Raw genomic sequence first — 11980 nt, forward strand, 5'->3', positions numbered from 1 at the left:
AGATAGAGAAGGTGAGGCTATGGATTGGTTTGTTTACACATCAAAAGCATGCACCTGGTGGGCACATTGCTATCTCTAAGAATTGGTAGCCCTTTGAGAGGCAGTCACTCCCCAGGCAGAAGGGATTTTAAGATGTCAAAACATAATATGCAGGGGGGAAAATGCAATACACATTGGTATATTCTCATTGGCAAAACTTCTGTTCATGTCTTTTGCCTATTTTCTAGTTGGATTGTTTTGTTGCTGTTTATGGGTGAAGGAGACAAGGACATAAGCTGACAAGGTCCTTATGTCCTAAAACACACAACTTGACAAGGTCCTTGTGTTCCTGGCTTGGCTCCAACAAGAGCTTGACCAGTACTTCCTTCTTTGATGTTTGCACCTGAGAATGTTGATTTACTAGAAATCAGATAGTGTGACTTCTAGTCTGCGTAGTCCAGATGTGCCTGCCTTGATCATAACTTTACTTATTAGAGTTTTAGAAAACACAAATGTTAGTGGTTTTGCTTTAAATCATTAATAACATGGACATTAGTGCTATGGTAATCTTGCCGAGAAAGTCACAAGCATTAACCTATTTCCTGCTGTTGCTAGCATTAAGATATTTCATGTTTATGTAGTTTGGCCCTATTAAGGGGCATGCTGTGAGAATAAAATGGCTCTCATCTATTCAGGAGAGAGTTATCCCAATCCCACTGTTTTTTGTCTTTCTTTTCTCATTCCCTCCCCCCACCTCAGGCCCTGCTCTCCGGAGACTGGAACTCCGCAGTTGGGATACAAGCCCTTTGTTGATTATTTCATATGTATTCATGAAAGAGATGTCTTTAGATTTCTTTCTTATTATCTTTGTCACTGAAAGGACGGAACCTCTGAAATGTAGAAACTGTTTCAATTTAAAAGCAGACTTTTTTTTCTTGTCCTCCCTTCACTGTCCCTGGATCTAGTAACTGTTGCTGGTACTGAAGGGAACTTAAAACCATCTTCACTGATCCCCCTGACACGTAGGAGACATACACAAAGGATTGCATGTCCTTGGAAATGCCTTCACCAGACCTAGATAAGAAATGGGCTATTGAAACTTTCAACACCCAGAAATGTATCTGTCCCCTTAGTCTCTAAACTGCTTTCTTTCACATGTTTGTATTAATTTTATGTATAATGTTTAGTCAAGACTTGTGGACTAGAACTCCTGGAATAGCAAAAACTGTAATGAACTAGAAAGTATGCAGCCCAAATTGCTCAAGGCATTTGTGCTTCTGGCCTTGATGTATCATTATCAGTTTACTGCAGCCAGCCTCCCACCCAACACCTGGAGTCATGGGTTACAGGCATCTGGTGATGTCAAGATACAAGACTTATGTGACCTCTGCTATCTACATCGTAAAATGAAACTCTGGACATTCTTCCCAGCCCAAATTCCCCTTCAAGAGCCTTAAATATACTCAGCTCCCTAGACTTTGAGGCCACACTTGCCTCTGAGTGTGTGTCCCTTTTCTGTCTGTGAAGGGTGAGTAATAACCTTGACTTTCTTTTACTTCATACTTGGTTGCAATCTTGTATTATTCCTGTGGCATTGGCCCACCTTGCCTCAGTTTATCCTTTCAGTCATGTCTTGATATGAAGGTAATATGCCTCATAAAGTGAGTTGTATTCTGTCTTCAATTTCTGGAAGAGTTTTTGTAGAATTGGCATTAATTCTGTAAATCTGTAAGAATTCTCCATTGAACTCAACTGGGCCTGAATATTTCTTTCTTGGAATGCTTTTTGCTATAAATTCTATTTATTTAATGGCTATACAAATTCAGATTATCTACTTTATCTTGGGTGAATTTTGGTAATTTATTGCTTTGAGTTTTTGACATGGATATTGGTCGATTTCACCTAAATTGTCAAAGTTATGTGCACAAAGTTGTTTGAGGTGTCTCTCATTATCCTTTTAATGTCTGTGGATTTTGTAGTGATATAATTTTTCATATTGGTAATTTGTATTTTTCCCTTATCATAGTAGAGTTTTATCAATTTTATTGATCTTTACAAAGGATTAACTCAGGTGTCATTAATTTTATCTATTGTTTTTCCATCTTTAATGTCATTGAATTCTGCTCTTATGTTAACTATTTCTTTCCTTCTGCTAGCTTTGAGTTTATTTTTCTCTTCTCTGTTTCCTTAGGTTAGAGTTTAGATTATTGATTTGAGACCTTTCTTTTCTAATATAAACATTTCCTTTTCAGCATGGTTTAGCTCTATAGTACAAATTTTGACACTTTTTTTATCTTTGAAGGGGCAGATTGAGGCAAAGTGGACTGGTGTCGTGGGAATAGTGCAGACTTGCAAAGGAGAAGGAAGTAAAAAGTTTATTATCCACTTATCACAGAAAAAAAGGATCAACCTTCATAGGCAAGTGTGGCCTTAAAGGCTGGGGAGCTGGATATGTGTAAGGCTCTTGAAGGAGAGTTTGGGCTAGGAAGAATGTCCAGAGTGACATTCTTTGATGTAGATAACAGAAGTCACATAAGTCTTGTATTTTGACACCAGGCACCAGTATCTTATGACTCCAGGTAGTGAACTGGAGGTGGGTGAACCGAAAGCTGAATACACCACTAGCAGAAGCACAGATACCTAGAAGAAAAATACTGGACATGTTTAAGGGACTTAGACTAATTACCAGGTCTTAACCCCAGGAAAGCCAATTCTATTTCTTGCTAATGATTAGAGGATTAAAAAAATAGACTGGTCAGCAAAACTGCTCAGCAAAGGGTATCAGGCCTAGAGCTGAAACGAAAATGGTTATACTACTGCTAGGATTATTTTACCAAGTTCCTTTATTCTAAGTTTCTCGGAGTTTCTACCTTTCAGGTTTTTTATTTGGTTCAAATTTTCTTTGTAAGCTCTTATTTGTCCTATAGAATAGTTGTAAGTGTGCTGTTTAATTTCCATATATTTGAAGATTTTTCTGTTACCTTTTTTGTTACTTATTTCTTGTTTGATTCCATTATAGTCATAGGACATAATCTGCATTATATCAATTTTTAAGAATTTATGATTTATGACATAGTATATGGTCAAACTTGTTGAGTGTTCCATGTGTACTTGAAATGAATGTGTATTCTGCTGTCACTGGATGGAGTGTTCTGTAAGTGTACATTATATCAAGTTGGTTGATAATGCTGCTCAGTTCTTTTATATTCTTGCTGATTTCCTGTCTAGTGGTTCTATTAATTGAGAGAGGGATTTTGAATTCACCATCTATGATGGATTTGTTGATTTCTCCTTTTGTGAAGGCTAAAGTACTCTATCTTGGAAACTAATCTGCCAGGTTGAATTCTGATTAACCCATTCCAGGAACAGAATGTCCCTTGTTCCTTGTGTAAGAGCACATACCATAAATTCTACCCTTAGATCAAATTACTGCCCATTTCCTCAGAAGTACATGTACTCTTTCCCTAATGGTACATAATCCCTGGGTCTTGGGGGATAATGACGTGGTTTCCCTGTCTGGTGGCCACCCAGGACCATGTTTCTGTCTAGAAGTTCCTCAATAAAATCACCCTATAAAGACAAGCTGGACTTGTCTGCCTTTCTTTGGTTTTCTCAGCTCCTTCTGCATTTGGGGATCACTTTGCATATAAGGCTTTTTTACAACATACTTTTCAATATTGTAAACTTTGGTTTCATGTATGTTGATATCCTGTTGATTTGTACACGTAGGGTTGTTGTCTTCTTAGTGGATGGACCTTTTTTTTTTTGAGTTGCAGTCTCACTCTGTTGCCCAGGCTGGAGTACAGTGGCACACTCACGGTCACCCCAGTGTTGACCTCCTGGGCTCCAGCGATCATTTCACCTCAGCCTTCCAAGTAGCTGGAACTACAGGTGCACGCTACCACACCTGGCTATTTTAAAAATTTTATTGTTTTGCCCAGGCTGGTCTCGAATCTGTGGATTCAGGCAATCCACTCACCTTTGTCTCCCAAAGTGCATGGACTCTAGGCAATCCACTCACCTTGGTCTCCCAAAGTGCTGGGATTACAGGCTGAGCCAGTGAGCTCGGCAGAGGGACCCTTTTTATAATGCTGCAGTATAACCCACTACCCTGAAAATACTCTTTGCTTTAAAGACTATCTCTAGGCACACAGCCCAGAGGTACTGACAACAGGGTACATAAAAGGGTCAAGGGCCAGATCTTGATGCCCAACCTAGGTTATGGAAGCAACAAGAAAACAAAGCACATGCTGCCTGGCTTTCAAAAGGTCCTGGTCCACAATGCCAAGGAACTGGAAGTGCTGCTGATATGCAACAAATCTACTGTGTTCTGATTGCCCAGAGCATTTCCTCCAAGAACTGCAAAAACCATCATGGAAAGATTAGCCCATCATCAGAGTCACTCATCCTAATGCCAGGCTGTGCAGTGAAGAAAATGGTTATTTGTGTTTAAATAAAACCATAAAAACTGAAAAAAAAAGGTATTACTTTTATTGTTTGACTTCTTTTAGTGAGTATGTTTGGAGCTTCAGCTGTGTTGTAGTATTTATCAGTACTTTATTCATTTTTATGGCTAAATAATATCCTACCTTACAATCAGACCACATTTTGTTTATGCATTCATCTATCTGATGGACCTTTGGGTTGTTTCCACTTTCTGGCTCATGTATATAGTGCTACTATGACATTCATATACAAGTTTTATTTGAATTCTCATTTTTAATTCTTTTGGATATACCAAGGAATGGATATATACCTAGGAGTGGAAATATACATAGGAGTGAAATTACAGTGTATATATACCTGGGAGTGGGATTGCTGGCTCATATATTAATTCTATGATTAACATTTTGAGAAACAAACTGTTTTTAAAGAGTGATTGCCTCATTTTATATTTCCATCAGCAATGTGTGAGCATTTCAAATTCTCCACGTCCTTGCCAACAGTTGTTATTTATTTTTAAAATTACAGCCATGATAGCAGGTGTGAAGTGGTGTGTCATTGTGGACTTAATTTGCATTTCCCTAATTACTAATGTAACTAAGTATTGTTTAATGTGCTTGTAGGCAATTTGCATTTCTTCTCTGGCAAAATACCTATTCAAGTCTTTGCTCATTTTTTAGTTGGATTGCCTTTTTTTGGTTGAGGTATTAGAATTCTTTATATATTATAGATACCAGACCCCTATCTAATACATTATTTGCAATATTTTCCTCCCATTCTTTGGGTTATCTTTCTGCTTTTTTATATTGTTCTTTGCATTACCAAAGTTTTAATTTTGATGAAGTCTAAGTTTTTTTTTCTTTTTTGGTTGGCTGTTCCTTGGAGGCATATCTAAAAAATGATTGCTAAACTTAAGGTGAAAAATGTATCCCTGTTTTCTTCTTAGAGTTTTATAGCTTTAGATCTTATATTTAGGTCTTTCATCCATTTTGAATTAGTTTCTGCATATGATGTGCGGTAGGGGTCTGATTTCACTCTTTTGCCCAAGGATGGCTGTCCTAGCACCATATGTTGAGGAGACTCTTCTTCCATTGAAATGTCTTTGCACTCTTGTCAAAAATCAAGGGAGCATAAATGCATAGGAGATATTTCTGGGTTCTCAATTATATTTCGTGACTCTATCTTTGTTCTTATACCAGTATCACACTCTTTTGATTACTGTAGTTTTGTAATAACTTTTGAAATTGGGAAGTGTGAGTTCTCTGCCTTCTTTTAATTTAAAAGCTTTTAAAAATATATCTGTAAGGTTGGTAATGTTCCTACTTTCATTTCTGATTTTAATAATATGAGTCTTTTGTTTTTTCTTGATCAGGTTTCCTAAAGGTTTTTCGATTCTGTTTTCAAAGAATCAATTTTCTGTTTTGATCCATTTTTCTCTTCTCTATTTTGCTGATCTCTACACTAATCTTTATTATTTTCTTCTCCTAGCTTTGGTTTTGGTTTGTACTTCTTCATCTAGTTCTTTAAGATATATAGTTAGGTTATTGGTTTGAGATGTTTTAAATATTTTCAGCTATAAATTCCTAAGCACTGCTTTTCATTCATATATTTTGGTATGCTTTAATTTTCATTCATCTAAAAGTATTTTATAATTTCCCTTGTGATTTTTTTCTTTGATCTTTTTGTTTTAAAAAAGTGTTTTGTTTCCACATATTTGTGAGTTTTCCAGTTTTTCTTCTCTTACTGACTTGTTTTCATACTGTTTTGATCATAGAAGATACTTTATATGATTTTAACCTTTAAAACTCATTTAAACTTGTTTTGTGACCTAATGTTATGATCTATCCTAGAGAATGTATCACATGCACTTGAGAATATGTTTGCTGGTGTTGTTGGGTTGTATAGCTATTAGGCCTAATTGACTTATAGTGAGTTCAAATCCTCTATTTCCTTTTGATTTGTCTTATCCATTGTTTTACTTGTTATTGAAAGTGGGGTATTGAAGTCTCCACTAAGAGCTATCAAAGTGGATTGCTTTTGCAATTTGTGGTTTCTTATATGATTGTTGTGATCCCCTTCCTTAAAGGTCACGTTATCCAGTGACAAGGCAGTTAGACGTTATTGTTGACAAAACAGTACAAGGTGACAGCGACAGTAGGAAAATGGTAAAAGATATGATCAAGGTTGGCAACAGAGATGGTAAGAGTCATCTGGAATATCACTCCATTGTTAGTATGTGGTTAACAACAAGTTTTAAAATAATAAATAAGGGTTTTCTGAGGGTACAAATTATTTGGTGTGAAATGGATTAGGACAGGGCTTGCAGATTCATGCCATGGGTGTCAGGTAGGTTACATTAATGAGGGAAAGGGGAAAAAGATTGATCACTAATTGGCTCCAGTAAGGTCTGAGAGATCCGTGCATTGGGTTGAGACATTTTAGTGCACCTGAGCATTAAGCAAGAGAGGAGTAAATTTTATCCAGGGCATGAAATTGGTATCTAAATCTTTTTGACTCCTGTTTTAAAAGTATAGCCTCCTCACCTATGCAATTTGAGAGATTAATGACGTGTTAAGAATATGTGCATTGGAAACTAACATTTGGTGATTGAGAAAACAAACAAGGGTAGAAAATATGAGGGGGACTCTCAAAAAAACGGAATTATTTTTTGGAGGGTGGGCCCCTTGTAGTACAGGCTTCCCCTGGTAGGTAAGTGTTCTAGGAACTCTTCTGCATCAGTGTACCATCTAGTGTTGTTGTGAGAAACTGCATTTGGCTTCAGTGAATTTTTTATTTTTGGAGATTCTTTCAACACTTTTGCCCATTTCATGATGGGTGATATACAAGCACACTTACCTACACTGGCTGAAAAACAGCATGGCTCCCATGCCCCACCCTCACTATTCACCTGAACTTGCCTCCAGCAACTTTTTTGGTTTCCCTAGAGAAAAAAGTCCTCAAAGGGAATAATTTTTGTCGATGTAGAAGGTGACAAAAACAGCAGCAGCACTGAAAAGCATCCAAATTGATAAGTCAAAAATTGTTTTGAGCCGTGGAAAAAGTATTTAGATAGGTATACTACATCAAATGGAGAGTACTTTGAAGGTGACTGAAGTTCAAACATATGAGAATACATAATTTTTAGAAATTCCTTTTTTGGGGGGTACCACTTGCACTCATCATTAGTGTCTATGTTCTCCATTCTACATCTGTCATGCAGTCCCAGCTCATTTGATTGGTCAAATTTATCTTAGCAGATATCTTTTGCCAAGAAGTCAGGCCCACTGGTTTCTTAGTTTGTTAATTATGTAGCAAGGGTCAGTCAGCTCATGGTTAAGCTAATTACACTCTTCTGTCAGTGTTCTTCAGAGTGGTCAGTTGGCCAGGCAAACTAATGGTACTTGGAGACCACAATATGACAAGAAAACAAATGTGTTTCTCTCCCATTACAGTGTAAGGCTGCCCTAGGAAAAGGATGGAATATATTATTTCTGTTGGGCTTCCAGAGAGTCATTTAAATTGAAATAGGTATCAGAAAAGCCAAACATTGAGGCAGGTCAGATGAGTGTGCTATGTCCCTTCTTTCAGGGTCAGATCTCTATCCAAGGAGCTAGATTCTCGAACACGACATCATTAAAAAACAACAAACTTTTCCCCCTTGAACTGTCAGAAGGATAATTTGGAAAGCAAAATTGAAGACAACTACTGTTAAAATGGATTCAAGTGAGGATCCCCAGAACTTCTTTGCCTGCCCATTTGGATGATCTTGGAAATTTGACTTTACTATTATTGTTTTGCAAAATTGCTTGGATGGGTACTTACAAAGTGTTTGTGTGGAAGTAAAGCCAAAAAAAAAAAAGTTTGTATTCTACAATGCTAATAAAAAATGACTAGATGTGTAGATGTACCTTTGAACTGGGAATCTTATTGAAAATATATTGTTTTGGTTAACAAAGATCTGAAGAACAGTGATGTACATACATTTCTGAATATTAAGTAGTTTAATAAATTTAGATAATACCCAAAACAGAAGTCTGTGAATGTGAAGCTTACAATACTTTTAACCATTTATAATAAATAAATGAATCATCTCAAAAGATAAATTTTGAGCATCAAAAGGAATAATGTTCAGATTCCACTTTGATAATTGTACCTTCATCATATGTCAGAATATCTAACATGTAGAGGGGCAGTTTCATTGTTTGTGGTACATTATGAATCAAACAGACATAAATTCCTGTCCTCTTTTCTGTTTTTATTAGCTTGAGGACCCTTAGTAGGTGGGCAAAAAGAAAATTAACTTCTCTGGGGTCTCTAGATGAGGCATTCATCTGCTAGAATAAAAGACCATAACTTGGTAAGGAGATCCAAGAACAGGCAGGGAGAGAAGGGGAGCATTCATGACTAGAGCACAGACCATGGTCTAAGTTGGTGATGTATTATATGGAAAGGTGTCCTGTGGGCCTGCCTTGGCCAAGGGACAGCAGGTAAAGGCTGAGTGCCCAGCCATGGGACTTCATCACTTGGCCTCCTAATGAATGACTCAGGCCATTGAGGTGAATTAGTTCCATCTAGGAGTACCTGATACTTAAACTCAGTCATAATCCTAAAAGATTCTATTTAAAAGAGGGTGGGAAGGAGATGATTCTAAATGATTTTCTTAAGAAAGTGAGTAAAACTTCAAAGTTTAAAGAATGGAATGACGGCACTAACTGGATGTGTGCACCATTAGTCTTCCTGCCATATCTACTTCTCTCTATGGATAACCTCATCTCCTTCTATTGCAGATGCATTTTCTTAGCAAGGCTGCTGACCGCTCTAGAGGTAAAACATACCTGGTCTATGATGTTTCATTTCTAAAGTCCTAGGTGGTATTTTCATTTTCCAAACTTGATTCAAATCTTATGTGAAACATTGAACAGCAGGCCAGAAAGTTAGTTGGGTATTATGGCTCCTATGTATGCCAGTGCTGCTCACAAAAGGATGTGTAACTAAAATAAAAGTAGGTAATAAACAGCCATATGCAATATCTTTACAAAGGACAATTTAGTATATGAAGATACTTACAATCAGTGGGAAATAGGTCAATTAATCGGATGGCACTGGCTTTTTGTCCAGAAGGAAAAAAATGTAGATTCCTATGTAGATTCTTATATTAAATGACATCAATGGAAGCATCGAATATATAGACACCTTTACTTGGAAGCCAGTGTGAGATGGGGAATTTCCATACTAGGACATCAATGGTTCCAGGTAGCAAGGTGGCAATCTTAACTTATAATTTTCAACTACAAAGTCAAATAGCTAGGTCAGATCAAGGGCCTAGAATACATAAAAATCTAGCAAGGTTCATCAAAAAGAGTACTGGACAGAGTTGAGAAATCCTTGTGTCATGTCCACTGAGAGGAATGACTGCTTTCATTTTTGGGCTTGCATAATGGCAGATTTTGAGCAGTCATGGCATCCTAGTGGTATCAGCTAGCCAAACCATCAGTAAACCACGCCCAGTTAGAGTAATCTCTGTGAACTGAGGGCTCTAAGCTAGCAGTTTTACTTCAGGAACCAAAGTGGGGGATACATTTCCCTTCTAAGAGATAGCTGCTGTTCTTTTTTTTTTTTTTTACTGTGGGGCTAGGGCAGCTGCACTCTTGAATGTACTGTGTTCACAACTGAGGCTTGCTGGGCCTTTTTCATTTTGTTAGTTGTTAAGTCCAAGATGACACACTCCAAAACTAGAATTTTAGGCCAGAGACCTCTACTCAGGCCAGGTGTCCAGTATACAAAAGTCCAAGAGTAAACTAATAGCTGTTATTCAAAAGGGGTGGGTCTGGCTGCCTTGTCAGGATGTCAAGTCAACCCTCCAATCCCCACACTTACAAGAGCTGCCTCCTTTTACCAGAGGATTCAATCAACAAAATCAGCAGTCACAGACTTGAAGCTCAAAATGGTCATCAGAGTTGTTGAACCTCAAAAAACTAACTTCTTTACATACAACTCTTCCTGATTGGGAGAATTCTCTCCTTGACTTAGAAGTACAGCATGTAACATATTAATTCTTACTATACTTTCAGATGTAGAAGTAAGCAGAGTACATTTCACCGGCCCAAAAGTCCATCACTAAGGTTACATTTGCTTCACTTCCCTACTGTGAACTTTACCCAAATCACATTAGCTAAATCTAGGTGCTCACCTGTCTCCAAGGGAACTGGTAAGATGTTGACTTGGGCATTTGTATTAAATAAAGCCATAAACTTTTTTTGACTCCTTCCTCTCTATGCAAATTCCCAGAATACTAGGGTGGGTACCTGTGACGTGTGGTCCCCTTTGGAGACGGGCAACATCTTTTTCCTTAAAGCAGTTGTGGCTGGGGTATATGACAGTGTCAGGAGGTATAGAGGGAGTAGCTTTGTGCCATTAAAAAAGATGGTGGCTGCAAACCATTTAACCAAAAAACTTTCAGATTCATTCAAAGCCCTGTTTCAGGTGGTACTATCTATTTTATTTCATTGAAATGATACCTTCTGTACACATTATCTGATGATCCTCGAGGTTTCCCTTGACTAAGTAATCTGGTAAGTTTGTGACCTCTTAAGTTTGGCTTACACAGTAATCTTCTGTCGTTCTAGCAGAAGGATATGCTATGTGCAGAAAAACTCAACCACTTACGCACTCAACAGAATACAGTAGTACTCCCTTATCCATGAGGTATATATTCCAAGACCCTCTCCAGTGGATGCCTGAAACCACAGCTAATACTTAATCTTACACATAATGTCTTTCCTATATACACATGTACGGTAAAGCTTAATTTACAAACTAGGCACAATAAGAGATTAACAGCAATTAATAATAAAATAGAATAATTATAACAACATACCAGCATCACTGCTTTTGCACTTTGGGGCCATTATTAAGTAAAATAAGGGTTACTTGAATACAAGCACTATCATATCATGACAGTCGATCTGATAACCAAGATAGCTACAAAGTGACTAACTGGCAGGTAGTGAATACAGTGTAGATATACTAGACAAAGGGATAACTTATATTCTTTGCAAGACGGTTCAGAAAGGCATGAAATTTCATCACACTACTCAAAATGAATGTATTTTCAAACGTAGAAATTATTTTGGGAATGTTTTATTTAAAATTTTTGGGCCATAGACAACTAAAACTCTGGAAAGCAAAAGTGTGGATAAGGGAGACTACTATACAAGCTTAGTTTTTACTCATGAGATGTTAAACTGGGAAAAATGTGGAGGAAGTCAGGCACACTGACTTCTTTTATCTTAAGCTATACCATGTTAAGGCATGGCACCCCAAGGTTGTCTTAGGAATATCTATTTTATTGTGACAGGGCCCCGGTTGTTTGTCAAGGAAGTCTTATTTTTCAGACCTGGATGTGGCACACACCATGAGCATCCACATTCTAGAATCCAATTACAAAGACCCACTTAGATAAAAGGAAGACTGGGAAATTTAGACCCACTATGTGCCTGGAGGAAAAATGAAATTGGTGCTGGTGAACAGATTACTAGCCTGTGTGGTGTATGAGAGC

Source organism: Carlito syrichta, unplaced genomic scaffold (assembly GCF_000164805.1).
Source record: "Carlito syrichta isolate Samal-C Ts95f unplaced genomic scaffold, Tarsius_syrichta-2.0.1 Scaffold309698, whole genome shotgun sequence".
In the NCBI taxonomy this organism is placed as follows: Eukaryota; Metazoa; Chordata; class Mammalia; order Primates; family Tarsiidae; genus Carlito; species Carlito syrichta.